The sequence below is a fragment of the Cornus florida genome, unplaced genomic scaffold, assembly GCF_030987335.1.
Source record: "Cornus florida cultivar Cherokee Brave unplaced genomic scaffold, ASM3098733v1 CherokeeBrave_3.0.0_Hap2_Chr01, whole genome shotgun sequence".
Lineage (NCBI taxonomy): Eukaryota > Viridiplantae > Streptophyta > Magnoliopsida > Cornales > Cornaceae > Cornus > Cornus florida.
The window spans coordinates 86523390-86542834 of NW_026775571.1; the positions used below are offsets into that span (position 1 = coordinate 86523390).

A 19445-nucleotide genomic window follows, 5' to 3' on the forward strand; every position below is an offset into this window, starting at 1 on the left:
AAAAAAAAACAAGGAGACAACCTAATCAAAGCTATAGCTGCTGCCAAATCAATTGAGTTGGCTCAAAAGTCCACCGAGTTTGAAATTATTAGTCTAATTTCTATAACGGAGAATTATTACTTCTCTATCTTATTGATTTCCCAATGACTGATAAAGAGAAGAGGTAATGATGACTCGCTGAAACAAAAAATTTCTACAAAAACTAATAATTATAAGTATTAGAACCATAATTGACGAGGCCGCTTGATATACGCCAAAATAATGTAATGAATGTGCGGTTTAAGAAAAGCATTTTAGGTCAAGTTTAAATTTATAAAAACCACTAACACCGCTACTACTAAAGTAGCAAGAGTGAGTAGGGATCGTCCCAAGGGATTGAGGTGTCGTACTAGGTTGAGGAATCAAGATTAGGGTTAGTAGGTCGAGTGATCAAAATGGTGGTTGGTTGGTTGAATTAAACTAGATGCAAATTGAACTAAAGTAGACAATAATGCGATAGAGAGAATAAAAGAGAGACTTGGGGTTTAGAGATCACCACTAAGCATACTTTTCTACACTTTTAATGAATGATTAATGAGTGGAAGAACATGTATTGCAACAAAGTGTGTGTGTGTGTGTGGTTGTTTCAATAAGCATGGATGAAAAATTAAGCATATATTGTCTAAACAACATGGTGGATAGCATAACATATCAAATTAAGCCATTAATCATTTCTTTAAGCACACAATCCAAACACATCACAAGGTTAGAGAAATATGTTACTTGCTTTCATAAGTATGGAACATCAACAACAACCATGGATTGTCCTCCCATTTAACAACTACACTACAACTAAGCTAATGACATGAAATTAAACTAATTAAACTAAGGGAGAGGTATAATCCATCAAGAAATGAGTATAAACCATCAAATAAACCTCAAGAACATGACATTAAGCACTATGTCTTGACAATCTCTAGATCTATAGCATCAACACACATAGACGTGCAACAAATACACAAGAAATAGAGACAAACATATGAACATCTATTCTAGCATACATGACATATGGATAGAATAAAATAATCAATTGGAAGCATTAAACCATACAAATCATTAAATAAACAAGATCTATATATATAAAAGTGTCAAGACATGAATCACAATACAAATCCCCTCAAAAATACATAAATCAAGAAGTAGAAAGTATGCTTAGGGCTAACTCTAGCCCCTAGAGGATGTCTAGCCACTCATGGATGATGTCCTCCAACCCTCAAGGGCAAGCTCCATGGAAGAAATCTGCTCCATGGTTTATGAAGAGTCTCCAATGGTGTCTCTAGCCTCCTCCTCTCCTTTGCTTCCTCACTAAGTATGTGTATGTAAAAGTATCCTATCAAAAAGCTCTCTCAAAACGTGGCTCATATTCCTTATATAGGTAAGTCAAAAACCACCCCAAATGAGCTCGGCTCATACACCAATAATCCTCTAATGATTGGATATGAGATAACTTTAATGAGCTGGAATTTGGATTTTTCTCGAGATTTGGGAAGTTCAATCGATCGAACTTGAAGTGAGATCGATCGAACATGGCTGAGATCTATCGAACTAAAGCTGGATCGATCCTCAATGGCGGCGCCTTTTTGGATAAAAACAAATCTGAGATATTTTGAAAACATTTTTGGGAAAAGGACAAAAGTGGTTAGTAGGGTGGTACAACTTGATAAGATCAATCATTTGAATAAGGACAAGATGGTTCGATCGATCAAAGAATGATGTTAGATCGATCGAACTTTTAGGATCTCTGAGAATGACATCATGGCCTAGATCTCTCTTGAAATGCTGAGATCGATGGAAGTTGGATCGATCGAAATTTTATTGAGATCAATCGAAGTTGCTAAAATTCCACATTTTGCTTCATTTTGTTCTACTTTGCTCTTTTCTTTGATTTATCCTAAAATTGATTCAATTATGCTCTTATTTGGCTGAGTTAGCTTATTTTGGGGATAAGTACCTGAAAATGGAAATAACACGAAATCAATTCAAAACGATAAAATAAGATAGATAAAGGTTCTAGAATACCTAAGCTTAAGGGGTTTAAATACGCACATTTCAGCGCTCATCACACCCCCAAACTTAAATATTGCTAGTCCCTAATAATGAATTAGAAAGTAAAGGAATGAAATGAACAACTATAAAACTATGAACTAGAAAGCAATAAAATGATAGCACCACTTTCGTAGGGAACACGATTACATTTAGCATATGCAACAAGCCTTTTAAACCCCTAGGTTACCCCTAGTGGACGAGTGAAGTCTCGTGAGGGTTTCCAGAAATAATACCCACAAACATTAAGTTCATTTTTTCAAAAGAGGCACCAATATTGCAAACAAGCATTGGGAGAAAACTACCTCAGGTATGCAATTTTTCAAACATTTCTAAGCAATTTCCCAAAATTTCAACATCAAGCAAGCAAGTATGGTCCTCCACACATCAAGAAAATGATCATGCAAATCAAAACAACTCTAAAATTCTTTTTGAGTGGACCGGCATCAAATGTGTTGATATCTTAGCCAACTAAAGAAATGATCACATCCTTACCCTCAAACTAGCACACAAATCTAGTACCGATCATCATGACCAAAAGTAGACCTTTTTATTAAAGCTTTATTGTTCTAGGTGCGCTTATTCTTTTCACTCGATTTTTTTTTTTTTTTTTTTGGTTATAGGATCAAAGATGGAAGCATGGTGCAATGTGTTGATCTATTAAGCTTTCTAGCAATCTATGAGGTCGAGCGTTAGGTCAATGACTCCCAAACCAGACGGCTTTAGGGCATTAGGCGTTCAAACACCCCTACGGACTTACAAGCTCAAATCAACTAGGCTACAAATCAAAATAACCTCCATCTAATCAGTTCCCACTTCTCACCTTTTAGGAGAAGTCTTCACTTTTTATTGCTTTTGCTTTTCTTTTTTTTTAATCATTTACTAACCTAAAGTTTGGGCCCTCCACCTTTCGGCGTAAGAAGTTCAGTGCTTGATGAGGCTAGAATCCCCGCTACTTAGTGAAAAGGGGTTGTTATCCACTTTTATCAAGAATGAAAGCTTTCAATGCACTACTAGCCCAATTGGGATATAACCAATTCAATAATCAACAAAGCATGTACCCCATAAATGAATGCTAGTGTGCGCCGATGCTAGTGTAGAATACTAGAGTAAATCTCAAAACAATCACAAAATCAGGATGATGTGGACCACAAGTGCAAGCATGATATTAATCTTTTGAAAAATTTACTCATAAATGGCATCCACAGGATATACAAGGAGTATTGGACTCTCAAGTCATGCAATTTTTAAATTCTAAGCAATATAGTCCTCAAAAGATCAAAATCATAGCTAGTTATGAACCAATCATAAAAAATCTCTCAAATACACAAGTCATACTTAAAATTTTGAATTTAAAACAAACATTGCAAAGCACCATTACCCCCAAACTTGAATGGCACAATGTCCTCAATGTGCAAAGAGAACAAAGGGAAAGAGTATACCAGTGCAATTAAGGCAAAGATTGGCCAGGACAGAAGTATCCAAAGTGGGTGGCATAGCCCCCTCAAACTTGGGATTAACTGTGGTCCTGAAATTTGTCACTTGGATAAACTCATCAGATAACAAAAGGGATAATAACAGTGCACAGTGGACATGCAAGTGTAAATGGGATATCAACTGAAAAATAAAGAGAGGTATAAGGGTGGTCCTGAAAATTTTGGCAGTATTCTCTCTCACTGAAGTCACTGGGATGCACCTGATGGAGTCAAACAGACAGCTATAAGAATATGAAGATATGACATCTATAAAGAAAGCATATATAAATAAAGAATAAAGTACAGTACATCCAATATCAGAGCCGACAGACACGGCTGCAAAAATAATATAACGGTATCAAAAGGATGCAGATATCACAGATATACGAGATGACAGGAGGAAATGGATAGAGAGATCAGGAAAAAGAGGTAGGACGGGCAGGTCGCGCTCTGCGGATGTCTTTCAATAGATCTCTGAATGCAGTCATGACATCCGTACAGAGGATAGTAATATCAGCTCTAATGGAGACAGTATCCTCTCGGAGAGAGACCGTGTCGGCGCGGATAGACACTACAGTATCCTCCAAAGCCTAGAGTCGCTCTCCAAAGCTGGGTGTCTGTGCTGGAGCCTCAGGTACCACTGGAGTGGGAGAATGATGATCCTGAGCCTGCTCCACATCGTGAATGGGTGACCCAACTGGAGAGTGCTGTTCTGCGTCCTCGGCAGGCTGTTCCAAATCTATGTCCATATGTACAGCAGCCAGATCGACTGGAATATCGTCCGCTGCCGGGTCTACTGCTACTGCTACCAGCTCCTCTGCCTCCAAATCCTCAGCTGCCTCTACAACATCGTCCATCAGACTCTTGATAAGAGCATTGTAGCTCTTATCCCAGTCCTTCTTCTTGAACGAACAGGCCCCAGACTCAGTCTGCTCCCGTGGCTGGAAGGGATAGCGCTGGTCAAGTAGAATCTGGGTGATAAGATGGCCAAATGGAAGATACTTAGCCCTTTTGGGCTTGGCCTTGCTGATGTAGTCATCATAGAGCTTCCTCATCATGCTCCAGATAAGCGTGGGGATAGATAGCCAATGCTTTGAATAGAATGCATATAGAGCTATCAAAAAGTCACCTCTCTGCTGTATCTTATGGCCGGCCATGAAGATGTTGCAAAACAGAACAGAGTCGAAGTACCACAGGTCATCTGGAAGATAGGTGCGGGTGGCGAAAGTCTCACCATCGGCATAGTGACATATGAGTAAAATGGCCATATCTGCATATGTGGGCCTGTAGAGAGTGGGATATGTGTCCTGTAGCTCTGGAGGGCAGGCGTGTGGACACTGGCAAGATCTGGACAATGTGTCCACAGTAATGCGGATCGGGTAGCCGTCAATGGTGGTCCACAGCTCCGCCAGGTTACTCGAGGCAGGCCGGAGGTTCTGGAAGAACATCCGGACCAATCTCGGGTACACTGGGTATGAGACAGGGGCTAGTATGGCTGAGATGCCCCGTCTGAAGATATCGTCATATGCTGACTGGGTAAGCACCGATCGGGAAAAAAAGTCTGTGTCGAAGACTGACTCATGCGCCACTGAAAGGCATGAGTATCTATGTAATGGCTGGTCTAACTCCTGGGCTGGCTGAGCTGGCTGAGGTGGTGGAGATGGTATGTGCTCAGCCTCAGCGTCATCGTGTGAAGGAGATGCTCCATCTGAAGACTGTAGACGGATGTCAACTAGAGACTGAGGCGGAGTGGGCTCCTGGGCATAAGATGGACCCGCCTCATCATCTAAACTCGGCCTACCCCTGCGGTGATAATGTCCGCTGGCTAAGTCTTGACCCTAGCCATGGTCTGCAAAATAAAAGCAAAACTTGCAAAAGAAGTCAGTGCCAATATAAAGAATTAAAGCACAGTTCATAGAATCATGTATTTCAAATAGGATAGACAAAACAGATAGGGTACATGAATCTATTTAAGTGACAAGGAATAAGTGACATGATGTGACACATGCGAGACAGTATAAGTATGAAATGCATCCAATGTGGAAAACACAGGCATTGGGCATGTATGAGACGGCATGAAACACAAGAGATGGTGTGCGAGATGTGTGAAACAAATTTGTGAAGTTCGATCGATCACAAAAATGTGAGATCGATTAAAGTTCAATCGATCAAGAATGAATGAGAACTATCTGTTACAAATCGATCAAATAAAAAGTTTGATCAATCGAACTGTGAAGTGAAATTCGAAAAGTCACAGATCTGTGACGTGGATGGCACGAGACCTTCACGAATATGGTCGTGGGCCCTTCGACACAACAAATCATCAATCCTAATCACTTTATGAGGCCCATACTCCCAAATATCAAAACAAATCTCAAAATATATATAAACATATATACATATATATACACATATATACAAAAAGCTTCAAACATCATCAATGGAGATTTTCAACATTAAAATAGAATGGATCTAACATTTAAAACATGGCTACATCATATGGAAGCTTGAATCAAAAGGGGGATTCGGATCTCACCTAAAAACCGAGAGAGAGAAGTGGAGACTCGAAGGGGGTGAGATGCGAATCAAGATCCGAGAGGAGAGAGAGAATCGACGCTTGGATCTCGCCGGAGGTGTTCGCCGGAGATGGAGAAGGTGGGTGCAGCGGCAATGAGGGAACAAGGCTTGGAAGAGGGTTAAATCGATCTTAGGAATCTATCTAAAAACCCTCAGTTCTATTTTTTTAAAAAACTTTCCCGCTAGTTCGATCAATCGAACTGAATCCTCAGATCAATCGAACTGACATCGATCTCTCCTCAAAATATTTTTGAAATTTTTAAGATTTTTTTGAAAAAAAATAGAAAAATTAAAAACTAAAAATTGAAAATTTGAAAATATTTTTAGATTTTTTTTTTTTCTGGAAAATAAAAATAAAATATAAAATATAAATTTTTTTGGAATTTAAAACATCAAAATTAAAAAACAAAGAACAAAGATCGATCCTTCCAAGATCGATCACAAAATATATTCGATCGATCGAAAATGCATAGAATGGAAAAATGTTCGATCGATGAGATAGAGAGGCTTTTGGATGCAGGTTCAAAATTTTTCTAAGTGTTGGAACTGCAGATCGATCCAAGATGAAGTTGGATCGATCGCAAAAGTTTAGATCGATCTAGGAACAAGTTCGAACGATGGGACAGAGAGCTGAAATATGCAGGTTTTGTTCGAACGATTAGACAGAGAGTGATTTGGATGCAGGTTTGAAGCAGGTGGGAAGTTCAATCGATCGAACTCATTTTGAGATCGATCGAACTTATGAAAAATGCTCAATTTCAACATAAAAGTGCATGCAATCCTAATCACAGTTCCTAGCAATGCATATGAACCCAAAGCCAATATCTAGACTTCGCAAGAAATGAAATTAAAGATAGAAATGAGGGAGGAATAGGGTGACACCCTAAAAAATGTTTTTCTAGTCTTTGACATCTCTAGCAAGACGTTGGGCTCTTTTAACCCGGATCAAACATCTTGTAGTGCATCCCCTCCTCAATGGGGTGATAAGTGCTTTGAACTCCCCCCAACAAATGGTTCTTTAAGGAACTTATTGGATTAAGCTCAAAAGACGTTTCCGGTCCTTGGTCAAGACAATCTTTGGGTTTCCACGCCCTTTCAAAACAAGATTTTGAAACAACTTTCTTTGGTTTCAAGATTGAAGATGGACTTTTTGAAACTTTGGTCTCACACAAAAACTTAATTCCTTCACTTTTAAGGTCATGACATTTCTTTACAACATTAATCTCTTCATGCTTGTCAAATGAGTTGGGGGTTGGATTAAAAATGTTCAACTTTACCTTCATGTGGCCAAATGAAATCTTCATTATCCCCGTCCTACAATTAATGTTGGCATTTGCGATTGCCAAGAAAGGACGACCAAGGATAATGGGAATTTGGCTCTTAGGATTTGGGACCGGTTCCGTGTCAATGACAACGAAATCACGGGAAAGAAGAATTTATCAATCTTAATCAAAACGTCCTCAATGATACCCCTAGGCTTTTTGATTGATTAGTCGGCAAGTTGCAAAACCACCGACATCGGTTTCAAGTCTCCTAAGCCTAATTTGACATATACCGAGTATGGAAGAAGATTAACACTTGCTCCTAGGTCAAGAAGAGCCTGATTAATGATATGATCACCAATGATGCATGAAGTGGTAGGTGAACCGGGGTTCTTAAACTTTGGAAGAGTGTTATGCTGCAAAATTAAGCTTACTTGCTCGGTTAAAACCACTTTTCTAGGTGTTTGGCTTTTGTTCTTCCTCTTTTGGGTGCACAAGTCTTTCAAGAATTTGGCATAAGCCAGAATTTACTTGATTGCATCCAAAAATGGAAGATTGACTTTCACTTGCCTAAACATGTCTATGATTTCATTTACTTTGCCCTTTTGCTTGTCATTTGAAATGGATCCTTTTAAGGCATCTGAAAATGGAGCTTTTGGTTCAAAAACATTTTCAAAAATTTTCTTTGAAGTCTCTTCAACACAAGAAGTTTTCAAATCATTTCGCAAATTTCTCTTTTCAAAATCATTTTTCAAATCACTTTTCAACACATTTTCATTTATATGGTCATGCACATGCAATGAAGGAGGAATATGATATGAAACGGGACGGGTGTCAACTTTTGGTTGCACCGGTTCACTCTCTTCATTGGACATACCCACTTGGTTGTCCACAATCTTTCCACTTCTCAAGGTAGTCACCGCATTGACATGCTCTATTGTGTGACCTTCTGATGAAGGATGAGTCTCCACAACACATTTTTGCTTTTGTGGGGCATTCAAAGTCATTTTTCCTTTCTCTCTAGCATTTAAAGTACTAGTTATTTGTCCTACTTGGGTTTCTAGCTTAACAATGGATTGAGAGTGAGAATAAATTAATTGTGTGTTTGCCTCTAAAGTGCCCAAAGCGGTCAAAACTTTCTCTTCAAAAGTGGGACTTCTAACATTTCCTTAGGAATATGATGTTTGATTAGGAAAATGAGAATTAGAGAATTGGTTTCCTTGTGATTGATATGATGATCTAAAACCTTGGGAACCTTGGCCTTGTAGTGGAGGTGGAATGTATTTTCCTTGAAAACCACCTTGGGAAGGGTTTGAGCCCTCCCCTTGGCTTTTCCAAGAGAAATTCGGGTGATTCTTCCAACTAGGATTGTAATGATTGCCATAAAGATTGTTCCATTAATTCACAAATGTTGCATTTACTTATTCATGATGCTCACTTTGCACATGTCCATGGGGACAATTGAAAGTTGAATGTAAAACACTTGAACAAGTCATACATGCCTCATTAGATGCATGATGAGAATGGTTAGGGAAGGAAGATACTTGATTCGCCAAGTTTTGGTTGATCAAAAATTGATCAAACCTTTGAGATAATGATTTCATTTTGGCGGCAATTTCATTAGAGTGGTCAACTTGATGTAAGCCGACACTCTTCCTAACACTAAAATTTCTACCATTCTTTGAAGATAAGGTACGGTGCAAAGAGTTTTCACTCATGCTTTCATAGAGACGCCACACATCATCCTCATGCCTATCAATGTAAGAGCCACCCATGGAAGCATCAACCATGCCTTTGTAATTATCCAATAAGCTCGCAAAGAAATATTGAACTAATTGCCATTTGGGCATGTCATGATGTGGACACTTCCTAAGCAATTCATTAAAGCGTTCCCATGCCTCATGGAATGTTTCCCCATCCCCATGTGAAAATTTCTTAATTGAAGTTCTCATGGCATTGGTCTTAGAAACCAGATAATACTTCTTTAAGAACTCTTGTTGCATTTCCGCCTAAGAAGTTATTGAAAAAGGCCTAAGATTGTTAAACTAATATTTTGCCTTGTCTTTAAGGGTGAATGGAAAAAGTTTAAGCCTTAAGACCTCTTCCGGCATGTCCGTATTACGGTCGAACATACTTTAAGAAACTCATCCAAATGCTTGTAAGGTTCTTTACTTGGAAGTCCATAATAGTTAGGAAGCATTTGAATGGTTTGTGGCTTGATTTCATAGTGGCTAAATGGTGTGCTCTAAATGGTGGCATGCTCTAAATGGTGGCAATTGAATGCATGTGGGTGCATTATATTCATTAGGCACATAGTGATCTCTTAAAGCAAGTGGAGGATTAGCAATTGGAGGTGCAACATGGGCACCTTGGTTGCCTTGAATGATAGGAGGTGGTGGAGCATAGATTGGTCTTGGCATTCCCAATGGGACTTGGCCTTGTTGTTGTGATGGATGAACATATGGCCTTGGCATGCCTAATGGAACTTGCATGTTATCACGATGCACATTGGGGTGGAGGATACCTTGTTAGTCTATGTGACCAAGGTCCTCCATATGGTCCTCATTGTGTCCTTCCATTGATGAAATGGATTGACTAGAACTACCTCTTCCCCTAGGGTTTCGAACTATGGAATCAAGATAAAAATTTAAAGGAACAAGAGTGGGTCTCAATGATCTACGATCATGCATGTACAATGCAACACAACAAGCAATAACAACAAACACTTCACCTTCACAACAAATCAAAATCAACAAACAAGATCAATTGGAAGCATTAAACCATGTAAATCATTGAATAAACAAGATCTATATATATATAAGTGTAAAGACATGAATCACAATACAAATCCCCTCAAAAATACATAAATTAAGAAGTATAAAGCATGCTTAGGGCTAACTCTAGGCCCAAGAAAATGTCTAGCCACTTATGGATGATGTCCTCCAACCCTCAAGGGCAAGCTCCATGGAAGAAATCTGCTCATTGGTTGATGAAGAGTCTCCAATGGTGTCTCTAGCCTCCTCCTCTCCTTTGCTTCCTCACTAAGTATGTGTATGTAAAAGTATCCTATCCAAAAGCTCTCTCAAAAAGTGGCTCATATTCCTTATATAGGTAGGTTAAAAATCACCCCAAATGAGCTGGGCTCGTACACCAATAATTCTCTAATGATTGGATATGAGACAACTTTAATAAGCTGGAATTTGGATTTTTCTCTGGATTTGGGAAGTTCGTTCGATCAAACTTGAAGTGAGATCGATCAAACGTGGCTGAAATCTATCGAACTGAAGCTGGATCGATCCTCAATGGCGGCGCCTTTTTGGATAAAAACAAATCTGAGATATTTTGAAGATATTTTTGGAAAAAGGACAAAAGTGGTTAGTAGGGTGGTACAACTGGATAAGATCAATCATTTGGATAAGGATAAGATGGTTCGATCGATCAGAGAATGATGTTAGATTGATCGAACTTTTAGGATCTCTAAGAATGACATCATGGCCTGGATCTATCTTGAAGTGCTGAGATCGATAAAAGTTGGATCGATTGAACTTTTCTTGAGATCGATCGAAGTTGCCGAAATTCCATCTTTTGCTTCCTTTTGCTCTACTTTGCTCCTTTCTTTGATTTATCCCAGAATTGCTTCAATTATGCTCTTATTTGGCTGAGTTAGCTTATTTTGGGAATAAATACCTAAAAATGAAAATAACACGAAATCGATTCAAAACGGTAAAATAAGATAGATAAAGGTTCTAGAATACCTAAGCTTAAGGGGTTTAAATACGCACTTTTCAGCGCTGATCAATAATAAATTTTGGAAAAATTCAAAAGGGCTATGAGACTCTCTTTTGGTCCCAATCAGGACCAAGTAAATACCAGGCCATGCTAAACATGTTGAGTCTCTCATAATTTATTGATAAAACCTAAAATGCCAGAAATAACTGCCCTTTTTTGTCATTTTGTTTATTATTTCCCATATATGAATAAGAATTCCAACTAGGACTAGTCTAGAAGCCATGAATAAAAAATAGAAATAAAAGTATAATAAAGTAATAAAAGAAAAGGAAACAGATGAAAGTTCGCAACAACTCAAGGCCTCTAAGATGACTTATGCAAGCATTCCAAAGAAACCCATGTTTATTTTCTACATAAATAAGTATTGCATATCAACTAGAAAAAAAATTATTTTCTCAAATGCAAAACAAATTCCAAAAATTCGTTTTCTTTTTTCTTTTTAAGTGTTCCTTCTCCTAAAAATAAAATTGCAGATACCAACTCTTGTTGCCTTTTATCAAGTAGGCTTTTCAGTTTGAGTTTGTGCCACCACCCTTTCTAGCTGGCTAAACATTTGATATAAATAAAATAAACAGCCCCTAATGTGTGTGCCATCACCCATTAGCGAAAAACGTACCTTCCTATGAGCCCCTAACTGCGCATGTACTAAAGTAGTTCTGGTGGTGGTTACAAGCATCAGCAGATACGAAGTTACTTGGATCCAGGCCAAAAACTGGTAAAATATAATTCCTTATATGGTATCCACAATTTCCAGCAAGGAGGCCACAAAATTTTAAGACCTCGGCAGAAGAGAGGAAGCAGAAAAATCATGTAATTATGAAACTTCATTCTCCAAATGCCTTCCCAGTGTTCTAATGATGGAAGCTCAGGAAACTAAAACTATGGACCCCACACCACTCAAGAAGTCTTCTTGGTCAGAATGGAAGTGTCAAGTCACTAGTCTTAACTTATTCTTATTTTGATATTTTGCTGCTGATAGGAATGTATTTATGATTTATTAAGCTTTAAGGAATCAAGAGTATTTTGGAAGTTTCTAGATTAGCTAGAGATCTAATTTAGATGTTGTGCATGGGTATGGACTGGTCTTTAGTAGTCACCACAGGACCGTTTCTAGGACTTTCTTCTACATCTTAAAACCTTAACCCTACAAGCTTTCTGTTACAAAATCCACCACAGGACCGTTTCTAGGCAGCATAAATCCAACTCCAAAAGCTGTTGTGCATCAATTTGATACCAGAATTCGTAAGAAAATCTTTCCCTGTGCTCGTCTTTCAGCATAATATTGATCCAAATTCTGGTGAAATGTTGTCCTCTTCTCCAGACCAAAATTCTGATGGTGAACATCATTTCATATATTAATTATTCAAAAAAAGCTAATTATTATCAACAGTAGATTTTTCTTGAGATGGTAAAAGAGAATGTGGTGAACTTTATTCTATAGGTAAAATTTAATAACTCATTCTAACTGACCAAATATTGTCACCTTGATCCCATATTGTCATGATGCCGGAAACATCATTTCTGATTCTACTTTTAAATAGTAAAACATCAACTAATATTGACCATACACTTTTTCTTGTTACAAGAAATGAAGGTTGCGGACTCTAAAGTAATGAATAGATAATTTATTAGTAACTGGAGATTTTATGCCACCCCTTTAAAATTTTTGAAGTATCAGAACAAGTTAAAAGCAGCTTTACATACTAAAACTCCATGTCATACATGCTATTCCATCATTTTCATACACATTTTCTTATACAATTGCTAATAATATCTAATTCATAGTTGGAATATTCACTTTCTCTTATCTTAAACCCTCAAAAAAAAGGCACCATCTGCTGCAAACCATTTAAGGACTTTCAACACTTTTACGGGAAAAAGAAAAGAAAAGAAAAAGACTTTCAGCAGTAAAGTAGCACGTCACAGATTAAACTCATCATTCTATTTCAATTGAAAATAACAACCACTCAGATTTACACCTGAAAAAGGTCATGTTTATTTACTAAAAAGAGATAAGTCATATACAACGAAAACTACAACTTTCAAGAACCCATGCTCTTTAGGAGGATAGAAACAAGAAAGCACCTAGCAAGGACAAAGGTGAATCCACCATGATGTATTTATTTGAATTTTTTTGAAGTTGATTAACCAAAGTGATGTAAAAGAAAACGTTTATGAAGGAATGTTAAACCCTGTTCAATCACTTGTGGTCATGTTTCCATGTTGGCAGGTTGTGGCCAATGGCGTAGCCAGGAATTTTCTTATATGGGGCAATTTTAATTAAATATACTAAAAAAAAAAATTATATACAATGAATCAAGAATAAGATATGAAAAAGAAAATAATACAGTTACTTAAATCTAAATGTTCTAATATATCAACATATGTAAAAAAAATTAAAAATAAAAATTCATGATAAACCAATTTCATTCCAAAAAATTCCATGGTAACAAACATTTTTAATAACCGTCAATTTACTTATAACAAAAATTCATTCATTTTAAAAATCAAAAAACTAAAATAAAAAAATAAGAGATAAAGATAACTAACCTTATAAGTTATAAACAGATAATTCAATCAATTGAAAATTTTGATAGAGTAAATGAATATGTGATTTCATTGATTTGGGCTGCAACACAAACTAAATTTTGAAAGAATCACAAGCCCTAAAATAATTTTGATAGTAATAACTAATATTTTTTCCAATTAAAATTATAATATCAAAAAATAATCGTAAATTTAGATAATAAAAATATATATATCAGATTACCTATATGCTACACTGGTACAATTGACTGAGTCTCTGTCTAATGGTAAATGGTTGCTCAGTTTGCTTTGTTTGGATTATGAATTTATTAAATGTTGAAGACTCCCAAAAAGAAAAATGTTGGAGACTGAAAATGTGATTGAAAACAATCTATTTGTTTGTGGTAAAGTCAAAAGTGTAAAATAATATCTTGATGATTTTTTTTTTTTTTTTTTTTTTTGGAAATGAAAAGAATATAATATTTTGGGAAAGTAGAAAAAAATATCATATTTTATGGGAAAGTGATAAATTGATAGATATATTATATATATTTACAATTGTGTGATGATTATATTTCTTTTTTATTCTATTTTTTTTACCGTGAATGGGCTTCTGGAGTGTGTATATATATATGTGTGTGTGTGTGTGTGTGTGTGTGTGTGTGTGTGTGTGTGTGTGCACTGTGAAAATTTAGAGAGAACAATTATACCAATATAAAAATATTTTCATATAAAATTTTAAAAAATTAAAAATACTGTGGGACAACTGCCCCCACTTGTCCCTCTTTGGCTACGCCACTAGTTGTGGCATTTCTTTTAGATAAGAAGGAATGTTTCCAGTTTCCTTTAAAATTGTTATTATCTAAACAGATAATTTTACCCCCAAAATATATATATATATATATATATATATATATATTAAGTTCAAGTTATTATTTATATAGATAATTGTTTTTCTGATTCACAGTCGGGATTTGGACAAAGTCAGTAAACAGACCGATACTGATAGGTGCTGATAGTGTATCGAACTTGAAAATGGATAAGATGATAAGTAACTAAACTAAATTGAGTATATATATTTATATATAGAATAATGATAGGGAGGGCGATGAATTAACCCCGAATAAGTATCGAATCTGACGTGTTTTTGTTCACCTCATCTACTTAAACAGTTTCTAAAAATGATTATTTAACACGTGATAAGAATGACCAATCACGTCAAATTCGATACTAATTCAGTGATTTCTTTTCGATTCCCCTATCATTATTCTTATATATATACACACACATATATAAGTTGAGATTCTTTGTTTTTTTTGGGTAAATAAAAACAAAAAATCAACAAGTTAGAGATTCTTAGGTGGTGAATGATTTCAACTTTTTCCAGTTTTGATATATATCCCGATTTTAGTGGCTGGGATAATATGAAATTTCAAATTAAATTTCCATTCAATGCATTCTTATCTCTTACAGGTCCCATCTAATTAATCTTACCACACCTGGTAGATTATCTGAATTAAATTAAGGTCCCTCATTAATTAAAGTAAAATTATTAGACTTCTTTGGTCAATGAACTTATGATGAAGTTAATGGAGTGTGGAAAATGCATCAATTGGACTGCAATAAGAAATCTAGACAATACTTGAGTACTCTTACTTCTCTCATTGCTGAACAAACAGCCATAACTGAAGAGCTGAAAAAGCTGTGTCCAAATCTGTCTCACAGTTAACTGGGAAAAAGATTTTTCTTTAACTCAAATAAATTGTTTTCTGAAACTTGCCCAGTTAGTTGGAGAATGTAAAACCCCTATATTTTGATGAATTATTTAATTAAATTAATTGCCTTTAAATGAATTTAATGAATTTATTTATTTTAAATTAATTATTTGTTTATTTGATTTATTGGTATGATGATGTGCTTGGTTATTGATTGATTTGTTGGCGTATTGATTTTTATTTGTATGGTATGACTTGGTTGTTAATTCTTGTTTAATAATGTGCATCATCTATTTAGTTGTTTTAATATTAAGTGTTTATTTATTTAATTATTTGTTTAAGTTTAATGGATTGGGCTTGAATTATTTGGATCAAATGATTTGGATCTTCGGTTGAAAAGGAAGCTTTAAAAGATTTGGGATGGTTTAAAGGCCCACGAATTTATGCATCAGTATATATATTAATATATATATATATATATATATATATATATATATATATATATATACAGTATGCATATTAAATGGATTATATATATATGATTATATAGAGAATTATATATTTATAGTAAGTATATATGTATAGGACTTTACGCATATATATGGTAAGTATAGTTAAAAAGGATTTATAAATATATATTACATAATATATATATTTATATTTATATGTTTTATATATATTAATATAGTTGGAGTTCTACGTGGAAGAGGATTTGAATTGGTAATATATTATTTATTTATTTATATTTATATGTGTCATGTATATTAATATAACTAGAGTCTAACACGGAGGAGGATTTGAATTGACAATATATATTATTTATTTTTATTGTGCGAGGAATATATATATATAATAAATAATTATATATATATAATATAATATATGTGTATATATATTTTATTTAAAAGTATTATTAGTTTTTTTGAGTAATCATACTAGGAATAGGATTAGGGTATTAATGTGTATAAATATACACATAAGGTTATATTGTTAAAAAGTTTTTCACGTTAGAAAAAAATAAGAGAAGCAGAGAAAAAGAAGAAGAGAAGACTGACAAAGAAAAGGCCGGATCAGAGAAAGAGGACGTCGGATTTGGAAGAGACAACCAAGGTTGAAGCGTTGGTTTCGTTTCGAAACCTTCAGGCAAGTTCTTTTCTAACTCTCCTCTTAGAACCCATAAGTTTATCACATTGGGTATCAAAATCTAGAGATTAAATTGGCATGTTAATCACCTAGACATAGGATAAATGCATGTGAAGAAATTGATTAGAAGAAAAAGAAGAATCATTCTTGAACTAGGTAACTTTCTCTAATTCCCGTTTTATTATTCTGTCTGTATCTCTTTGCTTGACTGCCAAAATGGCTCAGATCCCATATGGTTGAATGGAAATTCGATTATCTACAATTTTGTATTTCACGAAAATTTCGTGAAACGAATGTTTACCTTATCAAAACTGGGTTGGAAGATAGTACGAATTTTGTATATATATATATCTTATCCCATAATTGTTTTAACCAATTTAGATAATTTGTATTGGTTGGGTGTTGACCTAATAATTCTTAATATTTATATTTAACATGTAACGTGTTATTTAGACATTACTAAATTGTGTAACCTACGTGTTATACACTCCTACGTGTTATACTGCCACACATAAATAAATAAATATAACCTAATTAGCTAATAAGTTGTTCATTGATATTTATCATGTTTATATATGTGATGGTGGTGTTGATGAAATCATAATAGGTTGTTTATTTAAATTAATTATATGCTTGTAACTTGCACGGAGTGCCTATGTACGATTTATTTTATATTTAATTCTAAAGTTTGGTACATGGTTAAATTGGAGGTATGGATGAGTTACTAAAGGTATAAATAAATTATCTTATTAATTGTATGAATAAAATACATACATGGGAAGCATGGATGAATTACTAATTAATAGTATGGATAAAGACATACTTTTGGAAGTATGGATGAATTGCCAAGACATAAACAGATTGTCATTTAATAGGCATGGTTGATTTGCCAAAGTATAAATGTATTACTTGTAGAGGCATGGTTGAGTTGTTATAGTATAAATAAACATACTTCTAGAGGCATGGTTGATTTACCAAATCATAAATCAATATTTATGGAGGCATGGATGATTTGCCAAAGTATAAATAAATTAATATTTGTGGAGGCATGGGTGAATTGCCTAAATGTAAATAAATTGCTAGATAAGTTAGATGATTAGATATACATCTATGGATATTGTATTTATAAGTTGGAGGTGATAAATATTCTTATATTATAATAAATTAATGTTTAAAGGATAATATATTATTTTATAGTATTGATAAAATAATATTAGTGAAGGCATTGATGAGTTGCCAAAGTATAGATCTTTGCTATGTGATATTTATAAATAAAATCATACATTGGTGGAAATTAGGATTTGGATTAAAGGAAAATATTTCTTGGATTATTATTTATTATTTAAATGGTTAAATAACTGTTTAAATATGGAATTTAGGTTTAAATGAGTTTTCTTTTAAAAGGGGAATGTACTTGATGGTTAATTTAAATATGGAGGTAGTCTTATCATTGTTTATGGTCTTGGATTTCAAGGATTATATTAATGAATATATTCTTTATATATTTATATATATTATATATGTATCATCTTATATTAAAGGTTAAAACTTTAATTAGGATGATTTTGATTAGAGATATTTTATTTATTGGTTTTCAGAGGCTTGGTAGAGGAAACTTACTCGTGGGTCTAACCCACGATTTTTTTTTACAGGTTATTAGAAGTTCCAGTCTCGAGGTTGAGGATCCGCAGCTGGGAGACTGTCATTCATCTACTCATCTGGTTTACTTTTTAGTGTTGTTATTTATTGTTAGATGTCTGGTAAATTAATAATTTATGGTTTAGGAGTCCTCGACTTATAGGATTTTCGAGTTGTATTTTAGAATTTTAAATTCATGGAATTTATTTTTGTCAAGGAGGTTTTATTTTATTAATCGAATTTCGTTTAGCGATTTATTCATTCTTTTTATTCTTCTTGTATTCTATATTCGTTTAAATACTAAATTGTTTAGATATTTTCATGTTTTTGGGTGTGGGCCTGGCCAACCTACACGTGGAAGGCGGGTGCGAGACACTGACAGGCTACCACACTAGCGAGCTACGGGTGTACAAGTCCCACATCACCTGGGTAAAGGAAAGGTGAAGTACTTATATGTGGTGGTGTCACTCTAATTGGTATGAGGCCTTTTAGGGTGAAGCCCAAGAGCAAAACCGTGCGGGCTCAGGCCCAAAGCGGACAATATCATACCATGTGGTGGAGTAGGTCGTTACAAATGGTATCAGAGCCTGACCCAGCTGGAAGTGTGCCGACGGGGACGTCGAGCCTCCAAAGGGGGTGGATTGTGATAACCCTGTGGGCGGGTGTGCTGTGGGCGGGTGCGAGATACTTGCAGGCTACCACACTAGTGAGCTACGAGTGCACAATCCCACATCGCCTGGGTAAAGTAAAGGTGAAGTACTTATATGTGGTGGTGTCACTCTAATTGGTATAAGGCCTTTTAGTGTGAAACCCAAGAGCAAAACCGTGCGGGCTCAGGCCCAAAGCGGACAATATCATACCATGTGGTAGAGTAGGTCGTTACAGAGAACATGATTTTCCAAAAAATACATTTGCACAAGGAATCAAAAGCCACATGATTGCAGTCCAATTGATTCATTTTCCACACTCCATTAACTTCATCATAAAAAGAAGGTGGAATTCCATGATTAAAGAAGTTTTTTACTTCTATTATTTCCTGTCAAAAATATTTTGTGAAGCTTTCCCCACATTGTAGAAAACTGTTTCAGCTTCCTCAAATGTGTCATAGGCTTTGAAACATGACCCATTATAATTTTTTAGTTAGTCATGGTAGTCATTCCAGGTTGTGTAAATGCCTGGTTTGTGACCTGCAAAAACTACAAACCATTTGTTTAATGGTTGAGCTTGTTGTTGTTGGA

The 19445-nt window shown here is 35.2% G+C and overlaps 1 pseudogene; it reads left to right on the forward strand.

The window, feature by feature from the left end:
• Positions 1-9244: 9244 nt before the first annotated feature.
• Positions 9245-9343, forward strand: LOC132282548 (small nucleolar RNA R71; annotated as a pseudogene).
• The last annotated feature ends 10102 nt before the right edge of the window (positions 9344-19445 follow it).